The 20,513-nt window shown below is 40.0% G+C and overlaps 1 pseudogene; it reads right to left on the reverse strand.

Moving 5' to 3' along the window:
* Positions 1-458: 458 nt before the first annotated feature.
* The window catches only part of LOC123390395, a 54,767-nt pseudogene continuing 34,712 nt past the window's right edge, over positions 459-20,513 (reverse strand).

The following is a 20,513-nucleotide window of genomic DNA, read 5'->3' on the forward strand; positions in this document are numbered from 1 at the left end:
ATTATAGTATTGAAAGTTGTTCCTTGGGATGCCTGGGTGGCTCAGCCAGCTCAGGTCATGATATGAAGGCCCTCAGATCAGATGGAGTCCCTCATTTGAGCAGAGAGACTTCTTCTCCCTCTCCCCTGCCTGCCTCTCCACCTGCTTGTACTCTGTTATCTCTCTGTCCCTCTCTCTGACAAATAAATAAATAAAATCTCTTTAAAAATTATTCCTTAAAAAATAATCTCTTTAAGATATAAAATAATAAACATTATCACAAAATAGCTGAATAGCTTCTTCTAGATCTTCAACTGTGCAAAGATCCAAAAGCTACATGGAGCTCCTGAGTTAAGCATTGTTAAGGTTAAAGTAGCGTTGTTGGGTTTCTCTGGGTCCGTGTGAAATGGAAGCCAATAATAAGAAGTTCTTTAGGGGAATTCATCTGTTGATCACTTTTGAAAATTTTCAGTAAATTTCTATTTTATTTTATCTGTGGTACGAGGACAGGTTGCTTCAGCCATAGCAGTACTTCTCTCAAGTTCTTCAGGAATCAGCAGCCTGATTCCTGCTAGCATTATTCTCATCCTGCTGTTTAAGTTCCACAAACACAGGTATGATTACCACAGACAAACAGCTCAGGGTTTGCACAACATCTCCTCTACCCCATTCTATAGTTTCTTTGCATCAGGCTTCTTTTGTGGAGTGGTAAAGCTCCAGTCAGAATGAGTATTATTTCCTCTGCTGGTGGTCTCTGAATCAGAGCCCTGAGAGTCAGAGTCACTACAATTGTGCCCTTCTGCCTTCCATCTCTTAAATCAATCAGTTTGGTCAGGTAAGAAGTTTTCTTTGGACCCTTTACAATGAATTTGTGTTTCAGAAGTTTCTTAGCTATAGTACAAAATGAGGAATCTTTCAGGCAAGCATCAGAAACTCCTTATAGGATTTAGTGAAGTCTCCAACAAGGATTGGACAATTGTGGGGTGGGGTTTTGTCTGTCTGTCTGCTTGTTTGTTTGTTTGTTTGTTTTGGATAAAAAACAGAACTCCCATTGGATGTGTATCAGAGTTCGGCAACTCCCCCTTGGCTAGCTCAGTAGTAGTACTTCCCAATGACCCACTGTCAGCTTTTGAGTCATAAGTTGGCTGTTAAATGACTTCAGGAGCCATCCAAATTGGTGTTCCCACAAATGTATTTCCTTTAACTTACGTATCTGCCAGGTGGCCAGCAACTCCAAAGTCATCCAGTTTAACATGCTCTTCTTCTGACAGCAAGACATTGGGAGCCTTTATGTCTCCGCAAATTTTCATTTCTCAATGCAGATAGCCCAAACCTTTCAAAATTCCCTTTAGTGTGATAGCTATCTGGAACTCATCAAATGGAGCAGCTCCAATGAGATCCAGAGCTGAACCACCATAAGGGTATTTAATTATTATCCATTTGAATCCTTTAAAATGATGCATACTATTTTTGGTACATATCAGCTGTCTCACTGACCCCAAACTGTTATTTTTTGCTGAATGTCTTCAATTTTATCTGCAGCTTCCTCGAGGTCTATGATTTTAACAGCAACCACTGGCTGGGTACAGCTATCAATTCCATCAAAAACCTCCAAAGGACCCTTTTTCAAGGCACTCCGATTTTGTGAACAGTTCTCTTGTGATCAGCTATGCTATCCTGTATCCGGTGAACTTGGCTAGCCAAAGGCCAGTAGGCAACTGCTGCTCCTCTCTGCTCCTGCTGTGGTGGCGCTTCTGGCTCAGAGGGCTTCTCCTCCGGGGGTAGTTCCAAGGGCTCTTCCAGGCTTCCCGATCAGATCCTTTCTGGCATACACCCGCAGGCTCCGCCAACCCTGCTCCTCTCCAACTTGGGACGGCTGTGTGTGGCTGCAGAGACAAGGGCTGGAAGTGAGGCCACTCCTCCACACCTCCAAGCTTTAGGGAGAGGAGATGGAGAGATCCCAGCAACCTGCCCTCCAGCTAGTCGCTGGAGGCCATTGGGGGCTGTTCCTCCTTTGGTCCTGCCCTTGCTCTGGAGCGCAAGGCGGTGTCTGGAGTGCTGGGACATCCTCCAGTTGCCAGGCTGTGGCTGGGGTTGGCGAGGCAGCAAAGGGGTTGGCTTCTCTGCTATCAGGGGAGGAAAAGCTGCAGCCTGGGGGACCTGGTGCATGGCTCAGCCTGGAGAGGGAATCTGCTGTTAAGATATACATATACATTGTGAAATAATTGACGCAATCATGCTCATTAATATATCCATCACTTAACAACATTGTTAATAGTTTTCCACTTTATTGTGTTGTTTTTTTTTTTCTCTCTTCCTGCTTTTTGGTGATAATATTTAAAATCTACCCTGAGAAAATTTCAAATATGCAATATGGCATTCTTAATTATACATGCATTGGTCCACATTACATCTCCAGAATTTGTTGAGAATTTTTTAAAATCATAAATGAATGCTAAATTTAGTCAAATGCTTTTTCTGCATCTGTTGGGATAACTGTATGGGTTTCTAGCCTTCATTATGTTAATGTAGTATATATATCATGGCAATTGACTAGTGGAAGTTAAAGTATCTGTACTTGGAAAAGATTCCACCTGGTTATGGTGTATGATCCCTTTAATGCATTATTGATTTTTATTTTTTTTTTGTAAATTTCTTTTTTTTTATTTCTTTTCAATGCTCCAGAATTCATTGCTTATGCACCACACCCAGTGCTCCATGCAATGCGTGCCCTCCATAATACCCAACACCTGGCTCCCCCAACCTCCCACCACCCCACCCCTTCAAAACCCTCAGATTGTTTTTCAGAGTCCACAGTCATGGTTCTTCTCCCCTTCCAATTTCCCCCAACTCCTCCTCTCCATCTCCCTATGTCCTCCATCTTATTCCTTATGCTCCACAAATAATCTTTGCTTTGCTTTTCATGTAGAATTTCTGCATGTGTGTTCATCAAGGATGTTAATTCATATTTTTTTTTCTTTTTGTATGTCTCTGGTTTTGGTGTCAGGGTAATAAAGGCTACCTGAAAAAGGTTTGGGAGTGTTTCTATCTCTGTGTGGTTTTATGGAGGGAGAGGAGGGATGATTAGAGAATAGGTATTATTTATCCTTTAAACATTTGATGTAGTTCACCTGTGAGTCCACCTGGTCCTGAATTTTTGTTTGGTGGGCATTTTGTTTTGTTTCATTTTTAAGAATTTTTTTATTTATTTGAGAGAGAGATAGAGAGAGAGGGAGAGCACAGTGCGTGCTAGAGAGCATGATCAACAGAGGGGGAGAACCAGACTCCTCGCTAAGCAGGGAGCTGCATGCTGGGTTCCATGCCCCTGTGCCTCCCCACCCTGGGATCCTGAGCAGAAGGCAGGCACTTCCTTCACCAGCTGAGCCACCCAGGTGCATGGTGAGTTGTTGTTGTTGTTGTTGTTGTTGTTTCCCCCTTTAAACGAGAGATTCCATTGCAATCTTTTTTTCCTTTAAATAAGAGATTCCATTGCATTCCTACTTTGGTCCTTCCAGATTTTCTACTTCCTCCTAATTCAGTGTTGAAAGATGGTGTGTTTCTAGGAATTTAATTAATTCTAAGGCTGTCTAATTTTGGGGGATATAAATTATTATTGTTTTATGTTCCTTTGTATTTATGTAGTTTTGGTTATAATTTGTCTTCTTTCTTATTTATTTAGAGTACTTCATTCCTCTTAGCTGGTCTGATTAAAGATGCATCAGTTTTGGGGCACCTGGGTGGCTCAGTGGGTTAAAGCCGCTGCCTTCGGCTCAGGTCATGATCTCAGGGTCCTGGGATCAAGCCCCGCATCGGACTCTCTGCTCCACGGGGAGCCTGCTTCCTCCTCTCTCTCTGCCTGTCTCTCTGCCTACTTGCGATCTCTCTCTCTCTCTCTCTGTCAAATAAATAAATAAATAAAATTTTAAAAAATGCTTCAGTTTGTTTATCTTTACAAAGAACCAGCTCTTAGTTTCATAGATCTTTGCTTGCTCTTTTTTAGTCTCTCACTTCTTCTCACTCTGATCTTTACTTTTTTCTCTCTTCTAATTTTAGGCCATTTTCAACCTTCTTTCCCCTTAATGTAAAGTTAGAGTGTTTGAGTATTTGAGATTTATTTTGTTTCTTGAGGTAGATCTGCATTGGTCACTATGATCTTCCCTCTTAGCAGTGCCGTTGCCTGCGTTCTAATACTTTTGGAACATTGGATTTCCATTTTCATTTTCTCTTTGCATTTTGAAAATTTTCTCTTTCATTTCTTTATAGACCCCATTGGTTTTTGCTAGCATGTTTCTTAGACTCTACGTATTTGTGTATTTTTCCAGTTTTCTTCGGTACTTGATTTCTAGTTTCATAACATGGTGGTCAGACAAGATGCTTCCCCTGATTTCAATCTTCATGAATTTGTTGACTTTTTTGGTGTCCTAATATGTAATCTATCCTGGAGAATGTTCCACGTGGACTTGAAAAAACAAAACAGAACAAAACAAAACAAAACTGTGTTCTGTTTTCTGGGGGTGGAATTTTTGTATTTATTAATTCCATCCAGTCTAATGGGTCACTTAAGGTCAACTGGTCAATAGTAGTATTCTTTATCTGGAACATCTACTTACTGAGGTAAGTGGGGTATCAAAAGCCCTACTTTTATTGTATTGGTTCTCTATTTCTACCTTAAGTCAGTTGATATTTGCCTTATGTTTTAGGTGCTCCCTTGCAGGGTGCAAAGACATTTTCACATGTTTATCCTTTTATTAGATTGATGCATTTATCATTACATAATATCCTTCCTTTGCCTTTGTTAAAAAAAATAAAGTCGTTTAGATAGATATGTTTTGCCAACCCTTCTTTATTTTCTTTTAAAAAATTACTTACTTACTTAATTAATTAATATATTTTTAAATTTTTAATTTTTTATAAACATATATTTTTATCCCCAGGAGTACAGGTCTGTGAATCACCAGGTTTACACACTTCACAGCACTCACCATAGCACATACCTTCCCCAGTGTCCATAACCTCACCCCCTTCTCTCAACCCCACTCCCCGCAGCAACCCTCAGTTTGTTTTGTGAGATTAAGAGTCACTTATGGTTTGTCTCCCTCCCAATCCCCTCGTTTCATTTTTCTTCTCCTACCCCCTTAATCCCCCATGTTGCATCTCCACTTCCTCATACCAGGGAGATCACATCATAGTTGTCTTTCTCTGCTTGACTTATTTAACTAAGCATGATACCCTCTAATTCCAACCACGTTGTAGCAAATGGCAAAATTTCATTTCGTTTGATGGCTCCATAGTATCCCATTGTGTATATATACCACATCTTTTTTATCCATTCATCTGTTGATGGACATCTAGGTTCTTTCCATAGTTTGGCTATTGTGGACATTGCTGCTATAAACATTCGGGTGCACGTGCCCCTTTGGGTCACTACATTAGTATCTTTAGGGTAAATACCCAGTAGTGCAATTGCTGGGTCATAGGCAGTTCTATTTTCAACATTTTGAGGAACCTCCATGCTGTTTTCCAGAGTGGTTGCACCAGCTTGCATTCCTACCAACAGTGTAGGAGGGTTCCCCTTTCTCCGCATCCTCGCCAGCATCTGTCATTTCCGGACTTGCTGATTTTAGCCATTCTGACTGGTGTGAGGTGATATCTCATTGTGGTTTTGATTTGTATTTCCCTGATGCCGAGTGATATGGAGCACTTTTTCATGTGTCTGTTGGCCATCTGGATGTCTTCTTTGCAGAAATGTCTGTTCATGTCTTCTGCCCATTTCTTGATTGGATTATTTGTTCTTTGGGTGTTGAATTTGCTAAGTTCTTTATAGATTTCGGACACTAGCCCTTTATCTGATATGTCGTTTGCAAATATCTTCTCCCATTCTGTCAGTCGTCTTTTGATTTTGTTAACTGTTTCCTTTGCTGTGCAAAAGCTTTTGATCTTGATAAAATCCCAATAGTTCATTTTTTCCCTTGCTTCCCTTGCCTTTGGCGTTGTTCCTAGAAGATGTTGCTGCAGCTGAGGTCGAAGAGGTTGCTGCCTGTGTTCTCCTCCAGGATATTGATGGATTCCTTTCTCACATTGAGGTCTTTCATCCATTTTGAGTCTATGTTTGTGTGTGTTGTAAGGAAATGGTCCAATTTCATTTTTCTGCATGTGGCTGTCCAATTTTCCCAACACCATTTATTGAAGAGGCTGTCTTTTTTTCCATTGGACATTCTTTCCAGCTTTGTCGAAGATTAGTTGACCATAGAGTTGAGGGTCTATTTCTGGGCTCTCTATTCTGTTCCATTGATCTATGTGTCTATTTTTGTGCCTGTACCATACTGTCTTGATAATGACAGCTTTGTAATAGAGCTTGAAGTCCGGAATTGTGATGCCACCAACTTTGGCTTTCTTTTTCAATATTCCTTTGGCTATTTGAGGTCTCTTCTGGTTCCATATAAATATTAGGATTATTTGTTCCATTTCTTTGAAAAAGATGGATGGTACTTTGATAGGAATTGCATTAATGTGTAGATTGCTTTAGGTAGCATAGACATTTTCACAATATTTAGTTTTCCGATCCAGGAGCATGGAACATTTTTCCATTTCTTGGTGTCATTCTCAATTTCTTTCATGAGTACTTTATAGTTTTCTGAGTATAGATTCTTTGCCTTTTGGTTAGGTTTATTCTTAGGTATTTTATGGTTTTGGGTGCAATTGTAAATGGGATTGATTCCTTAATTTCTTTTTCTTCTGTCTTGTTATTGGTGTAGAGTAATGTAACTGATTTCTGTGCATTGATTTTATATCCTGACACTTTACTGAATTCCTGTACAAGTTCTAGCAGTTTTGGAGTGGAGTCTTTTGGGTTTTCCACGTACAGTATCATACCATCTGAGAAGAGTGATAGTTTGACTTCTTCTTTGCTGATTTGGATGCATTTAATTTCCTTCTGTTGCCTGATTGCTGAGGCTAGGACTTCTAGTACTATGTTGAATAGCAGTGGTGATAATGGACATCCCTGCCGTGTTCCTGACCTTAGCAGAAAAGTTTTCAGTTTTTCTTCATTGAGAATGATATTTGCGGTGGGTTTTTTTTTATAGATGGCTTTGATGATATTGAGGTATGTGCCCTCTATCCCTGAACTTTGAAGAGTTTTGATCAGGAAGGGATGCTGTACTTTGTCAAATGCTTTTCCAGCATCTATTAAGAGTATCATATGGTTCTTGTTCTTTCTTTTATTAACGTGTTGTATCACATTGATTGATTTGTGGATGTTGAACTAACCTTGCAGACTTGGAAAAAACCCACTTGGTTGGTGAATGATCCTTTTAATGTACTGTTGAATCCTATTGGCTAGTATTTTGGTGAGAATTTTTGCATCTGTGTTCATCAAGGATATTGGTCTGTAGTTCTCTTTTTGGATGGGATCCTTGTCTGGTTTGGGGATCAAGGTGATGCTGGCCTCATGAAACGAGTTTGGAAGTTTTCCTTCCATTTCTATTTTTTGGAACAGTTTCAGGAGAATAGGAATTAGTTCTTCTTTAAATGTTTGGTAGAATTCCCCCGGGAAGCCGTCTGGCCCGGGGCTTTAGTTTGTCTGGAGATTTTTTTTTTTTAAAGATTTTATTTATTTATTTGACAGAGTGAAATCACAAGTAGATGGAGAGGCAAGCAGAGAGAGAGAGAGGGAAGCAGGCTCTCCGCTGAGCAGAGAGCCCGATGTGGGACTTGATCCCAGGACTCTGAGATCATGACCTGAGCCGAAGGCAGCGGCTTAACCCACTGAGCCACCCAGGCGCCCTGTCTGGAGATTTTTGATGACTGTTTCAATCTCCTTACTTGTTATGGGTTTGTTCAGGCTTTCTATTTCTTCCTGGTTCAGTTGTGGTAATTTATATTTCTCTAGGAATGCATCCATTTCTTCCAGATGGTCAAATTTGTTGGTGTAGAGTTGCTCATAGTATGTTCTTCTAATTTTCTGTATTTTTTGGTGTTAATTGTGATCTCTCCTCTTTCATTCATGATTATATTTATTTGGGTCCTTTCTCTTTTCTTTTTGGTAAGTCTGGCCAGGGGTTTATCAATCTTATTAATTCTTTCAATGAATCAGCTCCTAGCTTCGTTGATTTGTTCTATTGCTTTTGTTTTTGTTTTTTGGTTTCTATTTCATTGATTTCTGCTCTGATCTTTATGATTTCTCTTCTCCTGCTGGGTTTAGGGTTTTTTCCTTGTTCTTTATCCAGCTCCTTTAGATGTAGGGTTAGCTTGTGTACCTGAGACCTTTCTAGCTTCTTGAGAAAGGCTTTAACCACTATATATTTTCCTCTCAGGACTGCCTTTTTTGTTTCCCACAGATTTTGAACAGTTGTGTTTTCAATATCATTTGTTTCCATGAATTTTTTCAATTATTCTTTAATTTCCTGGTTGATCTTAGAAGGATGCTGTTTAGTCTCCATGTATTTGGATTCTTTCCAAATTTCCTCTTGTGATTGAGTTCTAGCTTCAGAGCATAGTGGTCTGAAAATATGCAGGGAATGATCCCAATCTTTCAATACCGGATGAGACCTGATTTATGGCCCAGGATATGATCTATTCTTGAGAATGTTCCATGTGCACTAGAGAAGAATGTGTATTCTGTTGCTTTGGGATGAAATGTTCTGAATATATCTGTGATGTCCATCTGGTCCAGTGTGTCATTTAAGGCCGTTATTTCCTTGTTGACCTTTTGCTTGGATGATCTGTCCATGTCAGTGAGGGGAGTGTTAAAGTCCCCCACTATTATTGTATTATTGTTGATGTGTTTCTTTGATTTTGTTATTAATTGGTTTATATAGTTGGCTGGTCCCACGTTGGGGGCATAGATATTTAAAACTGTTAGATCTTCTTGTTGGACAGATCCTTTGAGTATAGTGTCCTTCCTCATCTCTTATTATAGTCTTTGGCTTAAAATCTAATTGATATGATGTAAGGATTGCCACTCCTGCTTTCTTCCGATGTCCATTAGCATGGTAAATTCTTTTCCACCACCTCACTTTAAATTTGGTGGTGTCTTCGGGTTTAAAATGAGTTTCTTGGAGGCAACATATAGATGGGTTTTGGTTTTTTATCCATTCTGATACCCTGTGTCTTTTGATTTGGGGCATTTGGACCATTGACATTAAAGGTAACTATTGAGATATATGAATTTAGTGCCATTGTATTACCTGTAAGGTGACTATTACTGTATATTGTCTCTGTTCCTTTCTGATCTACTACTTTTCGGCTTTCTCTTTGCTTAGAGGACCCCTTTAAATATTTCCTGTAGAGCTGGTTTGGTGTTTGCAAATTCTTTCAGTTTTTGTTTGTCCTGGAAGCTTTTAATCTCTCCTTCTACTTTCAGTGATAGCCTAGCTGGATATAGTATTCTTGGCTGCATGTTTTTCTCATTTAGTGCTCTGAATATATAATGCCAGCTCTTCCTGGCCTGCCAGATCTCTGTGGATAAGTCTGCTGCCGATCTAATATTTTTACCATTGTATGTTACAGACTTGTTTTCCTGGGCTGCTTTCAGGATTGTCTCTTTGTCACTAAGACTTGTAAATTTTACTATTAGGTGACCAGGTGTGGACCTATTCTTATTGATTTTGAGGGGGGTTCTCTGCACCTCCTGGATTTTGATGCTTGTTCCCTTTGCCATATTGGGGAAATTCTCTCCAATATACCTTCTGCTCCCCTTTCTCTTTCTTCTTCTTCTGGAATCCCAATTATTCTAATGTTGTTTTGTCTTATGGTGTCACTTATCTCTCAAATTCTCCCCTCATGGTCCAGTAGCTGTTTGTCCCTCTTTTGCTCAACTTCTTTATTCTCTGCCATTTGGTCTTCTATATCTCTAATTCTTTCTTCTGCCTCATTTATCCTAGCAGTGAGAGTCTCCATTTTTTATTGCACCTCATTAATAGCTTTTTAAAATTTCAACTCGATTTGATTTTAGTTCTTTTATTTCTCCATAAAGGGCTTTTATATCTCCCGAGAGTGTTCCTCTAATATCTTCCATGCCTTTTCCAAGCCTGGCTAGAACCTTGAGAATTGTCATTCTGAACTCTAGATCTGACATATTACCAATGTCTTTATTGATTAGGGCCCTAGCATTCGGTACTGCCTCTTGTTCTTTCTTTTGTGGTGAATTTTTCTGCCTTGTCATTTTGTCCAGATAAGAGTATATGAAGGAGCAAGTAAAATACTAAAAGGGTGGCAACAACCCCAGGAAAATATGCTTTCACCAAATCAGAAGAGATCCCAAATCGTGAGGGGGGAAAAAGGGGATAAAAAGTGGTTCAGAAAGAAAAAAAAAAAAAGAAAAAGAAAAGAAACAATTAAAAAAAGAAAATGAATAAAGAAAAAATATAAAAAAGAAAAAAATATAATATATATATTAGATAAGCTAGTTAAAAAAATGTTAAAAAAGAAAAGGGTAAAAGTTAAAAAAACATTTAGCAGAAAAGAGAGAAAAAAATTGAAAAAGAAGAAAAATATTAAATTAAAACTGCAAGACTAAAGCATCATGGGGAGAAAGCCAAGAGTTTTGTGCTTTGCTTTTTCCTCATCTGGAATTCTGCAGCTCACCTTGGTATTGAAACTGCACTCCTTGGTAGGTGAACTTGGTCCTGGCTGGGTTTCTTGTTGATCTTCTGGGGCAGGGGCCTGTTGTAGTGATTTGCAAATGTCTTTGCCCCAGGCGTAATTGCATTGCCCTTACCAAGCAGGGGCTGACTGAGTAATCCTCTCGGGTTTGCTTTCAGGAGCTTTTGTCCCATAGAGTTCCAGAGGACAGGAATGAAAATGGTGGCCTCCCAGTCTCCAGCCCAGAGCAGTCAAGAGCCTGGGGCCCCACTCCTCAGTGCGCCCTCAGAGAACAGCGCCCAATTACTCCCATTTCCCTGGCCTCCGGCCGTGCTCCAATCTCACCGGTTCAAGGTAACCCCAAGCTGAGAGCTCACTCCTCAGCTCTGTCTCTGTAGCTGGCTTTCCTGTTCTAATACCTGTAAGCTCTGCGACACTCAGATACCCCCGATCCTTCTGTGACCCTGTGGGATCTGAGGCCATGCTGACCCTGCGTGGGCTTCACCCCAGTTTGGCCTCTGGAGTGATGTCCCTCAGGGGAACAGCCTTTTAAAAGTCCTGATTGTGCTCCATTGCTCCACCACTTGCTGGAAGCTGGCCCCTCCCCCCACAGTCTATCTTCCCGTCGCTTTGGATTCACTTCTCTGCCAGTCCTACCTTTCAGAAAGTGGTTGATTTTCTGTTTTTAGAATTGCTGTTATTCTTCTCTTTGATCTGCCATTGGATTTGTAGGTGTTTGCAATTTTTAGATAAGCTATCTAGCTGATCTCCTACTAGCTAAAGTAGTCTCAACCTGCTACGTCTCCACCATCTTAACTCCTCCCCGATTGATTGGCGAATGTTGAACCACATTTGCATCCCAGGGATAAATTCCACCTGGTCCTGGTGCATAATCTTTTTAACTTGCTGTTGGATCCTGTGAGCTAGGATCTTATTGAGAATCTTAGTATCCATATTCTTCAGGGATATTGGTCTGAAATTCTCCTTATTGGTGGGGACCTTGTCTGGTTTGGGGATCGGGGTAATGCTAGCTTCATAAAAAGAGTCTGGAAGTTTTCCTTCTGCTTCAGTTTTTAAAAACAGCTTCAGGAGAATAGGTATTATTTATTCTTTGAATTTGTCAGAATTCCCCAGGGAATCATCAGGTCCTGCTTTTTTGGGACGTTTTTGATCACTGTTTCAATCTCATTCCTAGATATCAGTCTATTCATGTTGTCAATTTCTTCCTGGTTCAGTTTTGGGGGTTTATAGGTTTCCAGGAATGCATCCATTTCATCCAGGTTGCTTAACTTACTGGCATATAACTGTTGGTAATAATATCGGATGATTGTTTCTATTTCCTTGTGATCTTTTTTCTATTTCCTTGTGTTAGTTGTGATCTTTCCCTTTTCATTCATAATTTCATTAATTTGGGTCCTCTCTCTTTTCTTTTGGATTAGTTTGGACAAAGGTTTATCATTCTTATTGATTCTTTCAAAAGAGCAGCTTCTAGTTTCATTGATGTGTTCTACTGTATCTCTAGTTTCTATCTCATTGATTCTGCTCTAATCTGGATTATTTCCATTCTTGTGTTTCCTTCTTCACTCAAGAATTCAACAAACAAATAGACGACCCTCTCCCCCCCACAAACCCACAGCTGAAGAGCACAATGACACAACTGAGACATTTAATGGAAAACTTCAATAACTAGCTCAACTATGTGGAAGAAAGGACTTAAAATCTAGAAGAAAGAATATTTAAAGGTATTTCAGAGCCACAGAAAGAAAAAAGTAAAAATGAGTAAAGAAGGCCAATGGAACTTTTGGAATACCATTTAAAGAAACAGTATCTTCTTTTTGGCAAAGATGTGGAGAAAGGATAACCCCCTTACACTGTTGGTGGGAATGCAAAGTGGTGCAGCCACTTTGGAAAAACAGTATGGTGGTTCCCAAAAGATTAAAAATAGACGTACTCTATGACCCAGACATTGAACTACTAACTATTTATACAAAGGTTACAAAAAGAGTGATTCAAAGGGACACCTGCATCTCAGTGCAATGCCCACAGTAGCCAAAATATGGAAATAACCCAGAACTTTGACAGGTAAATGTATAAAGAAGATGTGCCATATACTTATATATAGGTCATATGTACACAAATACATACATGTACACAAATATGTATGTATATATACAGAAGCAGAGTAAGACATGTATATATGTGCATACCTGCATATGTATTACATAAATATATGCATATGCATTTGTAAATATATATTAGTATACGTACATATGTATGTATTACATAATATATTTCCATATACACATTATGTAGGGCAATTGATGTATTGAGCACTGGGTTGTATATGGAACTGGTGAATCACTAAATTATACCCCTGGGGGGAGACAAGATGGCAAGGAAGGAGGTACCGTTTCTATCTGTACCCCAAAAAGAGCTGGTTACCTACCAAAGAACTCCAATCACCCATGAAATCAGCCTGAGATCAGAATTATACATGTCTGGATCTCTACAGGGGCAGAAGACACCAGTGGGCGGGTAAAGCAGAGTGAGAATGTTGGACTGATATCATAAGATCAACAAAAGAGGGAGGGAAGCACCAGAGGCGACCAATTGGAAAGTAATACACCAATAAGAGAGCGCCCTGCATCTGGGGACCAGCATTAACTTGCAGTCTGGTTGAAAGCACTCAAAAAGAGCAAAGGATTGTGGCAGGAAATTGTGGGAATTGGGGAAGCTAGCAACAGGGGTTTAAGTCCCCCAACCCAGGACAGCCTCCCCTGGTGCTGAGCTGGAGAGAGTGTGGCGGAGAAACCGGGGTTTGGTCCCTGAGCCACCAGCACACCCCAGATTGCATGGGGTCTGGCTCCTGTGAGGGACTGTGAGTCTCACCAGATGGCAGAATGCTGAGCCATGCTAACTGAGCCTGAGATGTATGCGCCCCACACCCTCCCTGGAGAGAGGTGCGCAAAGGCTCAGCCCGGCATTCTTAGACCTGTGCCACACTATCAGAGCCTGAGATGTGTGGGCCCCACCCCCTCCCCTGAGAGAGGTGTGTTAAGGCCCAGCCTGGTGCTCTTAGACCCACGTCATGCTTTTAGAGCCTGAGATGTGGGCACCCCACACTCTCCCCAGAGAGAGGTGCGTGAAGGGCCAGTCTGGTGCACTCAGACCCGCACCCTGCTATCAGAGCCTGAGAGGCACGTGCCCAACACCCTCTCCTGAGAGAGGTGTGCGCAAGCCTGGTGCTCCTAGATCCGGAAAGATCAGGCACTCCCAGCACGGGCCAGCAGGGAAATCTCAGTGTGCAATTGCTGTTTGGAACTTCTCTGGTGGTCTGGAGCTGCCCAGACAGCCGTCACTGCCATAGTTTTGGAGTTTTGGGCACAGCAGAAGATCCTGTGTCCCCAAGGAATGCAACTTGGAACCTGCTCTGCCAATGGCCAAGGGGGAGTTTATATGGGATCTGCAGCACCCACAGGGGAGCAGACTGAGGCTTCTCTCTGACAGGGAGGTCGGGGTGCAGTTTTCTTTACTCTAAACCTCAAAAAACAATCAAAAGCTGTCAAGGCGAGAGAAAAGAATTGAACAAACATAAAAACACCCAGAGAACAAAAGCCTCAAAAAAACCGGTTTCCTCAGAGCCCACCCAATTGACGGGGTTGGAGAACTTAACTCAGGGAACATCATTGACTGAAAACCCACGTGACAGTCCCCTTCCCCAGAAAACCAATCAGGAAAGAAAAAAAAAAAAAAAAGACTAGAAGAGAACAACCACCACTAGTTCATAAATGCAACTTTTATTTTTAATTCATTCCCAATATTCTGGCTCAATTTTTTAAAGATAGATAATTTTTTAAAGATTTTATTCATTTATTTGACAGAGATCACAAGTAGACAGGGAGGCAGGCAGAGAAAGAGAGGGAAGCAGGCTCCCCGCCGAGCAGAGAGCCCGACGCAGGACTTGACCCCAGGACCCTGAGATCATGACCTGAGCCGAAGGCAGCAGCTTAACCCACTGAGCCACCCAGGTGCCCCAAGATAGATAATTTTTTAACCTATTGACCATCATAGTGAGATGTCCAGTACATCAAATTCCATAATATCCTTCTAACCTGAACTTTTTGATATATACACCTGTGTTTTTCTTTTGCTTTTCTATTTTTTAAATTTTTCTTAAATTTTAGTTTAGTTTAGTCTAGTTTATTCCTTTTTTAGGTTTATTTTCTAATATTCATATAGAGATAAACTTCAAGGTAACCGCCCTTTCCCAATCAATGCTACCCCTATAGGTAAAACAATTTTTAGTCCCCCTTTATCTAAGGAATGTTAAGTCCTTTAACAAAGATATCAAGATGCATCCAGGAAAAATCAAAATAACCTTCCTCACCCACACTGAGAATTTATAACCATTCTCCCATTTTTGTCTTCTGCCAGAGTTTCTGTGTAATTGTGTTTGTCCTGATAGTATGTAAATCTTATACTTGGGGTTCTTTTTGATGAGGCTCTTTATTTTTTTGCTTATATATGTATATTTTTTCTCTTGTCATATAATTTTATCATATAAATTTTATATGATAAAAAATTTTAAATTTTTGTCATATAATTTTATCATATATCTTGTCATATAATTTTATCTTGTCATATAATTTTATCTTTTTGTTAGTTTTTGTTTGTATACTTCATAAATCTTATCTTGGGGTCAATTTGGGCTGAACCTTCTCTTTTATCTTCTCTTTCTTTCCTGTCTCTCTCTCTATTTTTTTCTTTTCTTTTTTATCACGTTCTGGTGGGGAATCCTGATTGATCAGAAGCATTCCAGGGTGAACCTTGACTGCACCACAGTTGATAGATCTAGCTACATCTGTTCAGTCATCTCTCTCCAAAATGACAAGGAGGAGGAATTCCCAAAAGAAGAAAAATACAGAGGTTGGGTCTTCTGCAACAGAGCTGATGGCTACTGACATAGACAATATGTCAGAAAAGGATTTCAGGCTAACAATTATCCAAGCAGTAGCTAAGTTGGAGAAAGCCATGGATGACAAAATGCAATAGATTAGAAAAGAACTGAAAGCCACAGGGAGATGTACACAAAGTTAGGGCAGAACTGAAAGCTACAAGGGATAAGGTTCACAATGCTCTCAATGAGTTCCAATCTAATAAAAATTCTCTCAAAACTAGGGTAACTGAGACAGAAGATAGAATTAGTGATCTGGAGGACAAACAGATAGAGAGAAAGGATCAGGAGGAAGCCTGGAACGAAAGGCTAACAAGCCACAAAGACAGAATCAGGAAAACGAATGATTCCATGAAACGTTCCAGTGTCAGAATTATTGGAATCCCTAATGAGAGGAGAAAGAAAGAAGTCTAGAAGATACAGTGGAACAAGTTGTTCAAGAAAATTTTCCCGATCTCACGAATGGAACCAGCATTCATGTACTAGAGGCAGAACGGTTTTCCCCAAGATTATAGATTCTCAAAAGTCCTTAAGACACTTAATAGTAAGAATGAAGAATTATAATTATAGGCAGACCCTCTTGAAAGCCTCTAGGACAAAGACTCTCCTTACATGAAGAGTAAAGCCCATCAGATTAACGTCAGCCCTGTCCAGAGACCTGGCAAGACAGAAAGGGCTGGAAAGATATATTCAGGGCACTAAATGAGGAGAACATGTGGCCAAGAATACTTTATCCAGCAAGACTGACATTCAAAATGGATGGAGAGATAAAGAGTTTCCAAGACCAGCAAGGCTTAAAAGACTATGCAACCACCAAGCCGACACTGCAGGAAATATTAAGGGGGGTTCTATAAAAGAGGAAAAATCCTAAGAATAGCATTGAACAGAAATATAGAGACAATCTACAGAAGGAAAGACTTCAAAGATAACGCAATGTCAATAAAAACGTATCTATCAATAATCACTCTCGGTGTGAATGGCCTAAATGCACCATAAATTACAGAGGGTAACAGATTGAATAAAACAACAGGACCCATCCATATGCTTTATACAAGAGACCCATTTTGAACCTGATGATACACCCAGACTGAAAGAGAAGGGATGGAGAAGCATCTTTCATGCCAATGGACCTCAAAAGAAGGCCAGGGTAGCGATTCTCATATCTGATAAATTAGATTTTAAACTAAAGACTGTAGTCAGAGATATAGAAGGACAGTACATAATTCTTAAAGGGACTATCCACCAAGATAACCTAACAATTGTAAATATATATGCCCCCAATATGGGAGCAGCCAATTACATAAGAAAACTGTTAATCAAACAAAGAGATATATTGATATGAATATAATAATAGTAGGAGATCTTAACACCCCTCTCTCAGAAATAGACAGATCATCGAAGCAGAAAATCAATAAAGATACAAGAGCATTGAATGACACATTAGACCAGATGGACGTCATAGATATATACAGAACATTCCACCCTAAAACAACAGAATACTCATTCTTCTCAAGTGCACGTGGAACCTTCTCAAGAATAGACCACATACTGGGTCACAAATCAGGACTCAACCGATACCAAAAGACTGAGATGATTCCCTGCACATTCACAGATCACAATGCACTGAAACTGGAGCTCAATCACAAGAAAAAGTTCCGAAGGAACTCAAACACCTGGAAGCTGAAGACCACCTTGCTTAAGAATGCTTGGATCAACCAGGAGATCAAAGAAGAACTGAAACAATTCATGAGAACCAATGAGAATGAAGACACCCCGGTCCAAAACCTATGGGATACAGGAAAGGCGGTCCTAAGGGGGAAATACATAGCCATCCAAGCACCCCTCAAAAAAATGGAAAAATCCAGAACACACCAGCTGTCTCTACACTTTAAAGAACTGGAGAAGCAACAACAAATCAAACCAACTCCACACATAAGAAGGGAAATCATCAAGATTAGAGCTGAGATCAATGAGGTAGAAACCAGAGATACAGTAGAACATATCAATGAAACTAGAAGCTGTTTTTTTTTGAAAGAATCAATATGATCAATAAACCATTGGCCTCACTAATCCAAAAGAAAAGAAAGCCCAAATTAATAAAAAAAAAAATGGATGAGAAGGGAGAGATCACAACGAACACCAAGGAAGTAGAAACAATCACCAGAAGTTATTATCAACAGTTATATGCCTATAAGCTAAGCAACCTAGATGAAATGGATGCATTCCTGGAAAACTATAAACTTCCAAAATTGAACCAGGAAGAAACTGACAACATGAATAGACTGATATCTTATAAAGAGATTGAAGCAGTGATCAAAAACCTCCTAAAAAACAAGAGCCAGGACCTGATGGATTCCCTGTGGAAGTCTACCAAACATTCAAAGAAGAAATAACACCTACTCTCCTGAAGCTGTTTCAAAAAATTGAAGCAGAAGGAAAACTTCCAGACTCTTTCTATGAAGCCAGCATTACCCTGATCCCCAAACCAGGCAAAGACCCTACCAAAAAGGAGAATTTCAGACCAATATCAATGATGAATATGGATGCTAAGATTCTCAACAAGATCCTAACCAACAGGATCCAACATCCCATGAAAAAGATTATCCACCATGACCTGGTGGGATTCATCACTGGGTACAAGAATGTTTCAACACTCGCAAAAAAAAAAAAAAAAATCAATGTGATAGATCAAATCATTAAAAGGATAGAAGAACCACATGGTCCACTCAATTGATGCAGAAAAAAGCATTTGACAAAAAGCCAGCATCTGTTCCTGACAAGAATGCTTCAAAGTATTAGGGTAGAGAGAACATTCCTGAACTTCATAAAATCTATCTTTGAAAAACGCACAGCAAATATATTCCTCAGTGGGGAAAAGTTTGCAGCCTTCCCATTGAGATCAGGAACACGACAAGGATGCCTACTCTCATCACTCCTGTTCAACCGAGTATTAGAAGTCCTAGCAACAGCAATCAGACAGCAAAGAGAAATAAAACATATCCAAATTGTCAAGAAAGAAGTCGAACTCTCTCTCTTCACAGGTGACATGATTCTTTATATAGAAAACTCAAAGACTCCACCTCCAAACTACTAGAACTCATACAACAATTTAGTAACATGACAGGATGCAAAGTCAATGTATAGAAATCAGTGGCTTTCCTATACACTAGCAATGAAAATACAGAAAGGGAAATTAGAGAATCGGTTCCATTTACTATAGCACCAAGAACCATAAGATACCTGGGAATAAACCTAACCTAAGAGGTAGAGGATCTGTACTCGAGGAACTACGGAATACTCATGAAAGAAATTGAAGAAGATTCAAAAAGGTAGAAGACCATTCCATGCTCTTGGGTCAGAAGGATACACATTGTTAAAATGTCTATACTGCCTAGAGCAATATATACTTTTAATGCCATTCCAATCAAAATTCCACTGGTATTTTTCAAAGAGCTGGAGCAAATAATCCTAAAATTTGTATGGAGTCAGAAGAGACCCAGAATCACTAAGGAAATGTTGAAAAACAAAAATAACTGGGGACATCACATTACCTGATTTCAAGCTTTATTATGAAGCTGTGATCACCAAGACAGCATGGTATTGGCATAAAAACCGACACATAGACCAGTGGAACAGAGTAGAGAGCCCAGATATGGACCCTCAACTCTGTGGTCAAATAAACTTCAACAAAGCAGGAAAAAGCCACTGGGGGCGGGGGGACAGTCTGTTCAATAAATGGTCCTGGGCAAACTGGACAGCTATATGTAGAAGAATGAAACTTGACCATTCCCTTACACCACCCTCAGAGATAAACTCTAAATGGATTAAAAAAAAAAAAAAAGGAAAGAAAGAAAAAACCCTCAACGTGAGGCAGGAATCCATCAGAATCATAGCGGAGGACGTAGGCAGTAACCTCTTCTATATCGGTCCCAGCAACTTCTTTCAACATATGTCTCCAAAGGCAAAGGAAAAAAAGGTGAAAATGAATTTCTGGGACTTCACCAAGATCCAAAGCTTCTGCATAGCAAAGGAAACAGTCAACAAAACAAAGAGGTAACCCACGGAATGGGAGAAGATATTTGCAAATAACAGTACAGAAAAGGCTGAGATCTAGGATCTATAAAGAACTTCTCAAACTCAACACACACAAGACAGATAATCATGTCAAAAAATGGGCAGAAGACCAGAACACACACTTCTCCAATGAAGACACACAAATGGCTAAGAGACCTATGAAAAATGTTCATCATCATTAGCCATCAGGGAGATTCAAATCAAAACCACATTGAGATACCACCTTACACCAGTTAGAATGGCCAAAATTAGCAATACAGGGAACAACGTGTGTTGGAGAGGATGTGGAGAAAGGGGAACCCCTTACACTGTTGGTGGGAATGCAAGTTGGTGCAGCCACTTTGGAGTACTGTGTGGAAATTCCTCAAGAAATTAAAAATAGAACTTCCCTATGACTCTGCAATTGCATGACTATGTATTTACCCAAAGATACAGATGTAGTGAAACGAAGGCCATCTGTACCCCAGTGTTCATAGCAGCAATGGCCACATTCACCAAACTGTGGAGAGGACCAAGATGCCCTTCAACGGACGAGTGGATAAGGAAGATGTGGTCCATATACACTAGGGAGTATTATGCCTCTATCAGAAAGGATGAATACCCAACTTTTTTTTAAAAAAATTAATTATTTTTTTTAGCATAACAGTATTCACTGTTTTTTGCACCACACCCAGTGCTCCATGCAATCCATGCCTGCTCCAATACACGCCACCTGGTTCCCCCAACCTCCCACCCCCACCCCTTCAAAGCACTCAGATTCTTTTTCAGAGTCCATAGTCTCTCATGCTTCACCTCCCTTTCCAATTTCCCTCAAATCCCTTCTCCTCTCCATCTCCCCTTGTCCTCCATGATATTTGTTATGATCCACAAATAAGTGAAACCATATGATAATTGACTCTCTCTGCTTGGCTTATTTCACTCA

The sequence above is a fragment of the Mustela putorius genome, unplaced genomic scaffold (genome assembly GCF_011764305.1).
Source record: "Mustela putorius furo isolate JIRA1106 unplaced genomic scaffold, ASM1176430v1.1 tig00537342_pilon_pilon_pilon, whole genome shotgun sequence".
Classification (NCBI taxonomy): domain Eukaryota; kingdom Metazoa; phylum Chordata; class Mammalia; order Carnivora; family Mustelidae; genus Mustela; species Mustela putorius.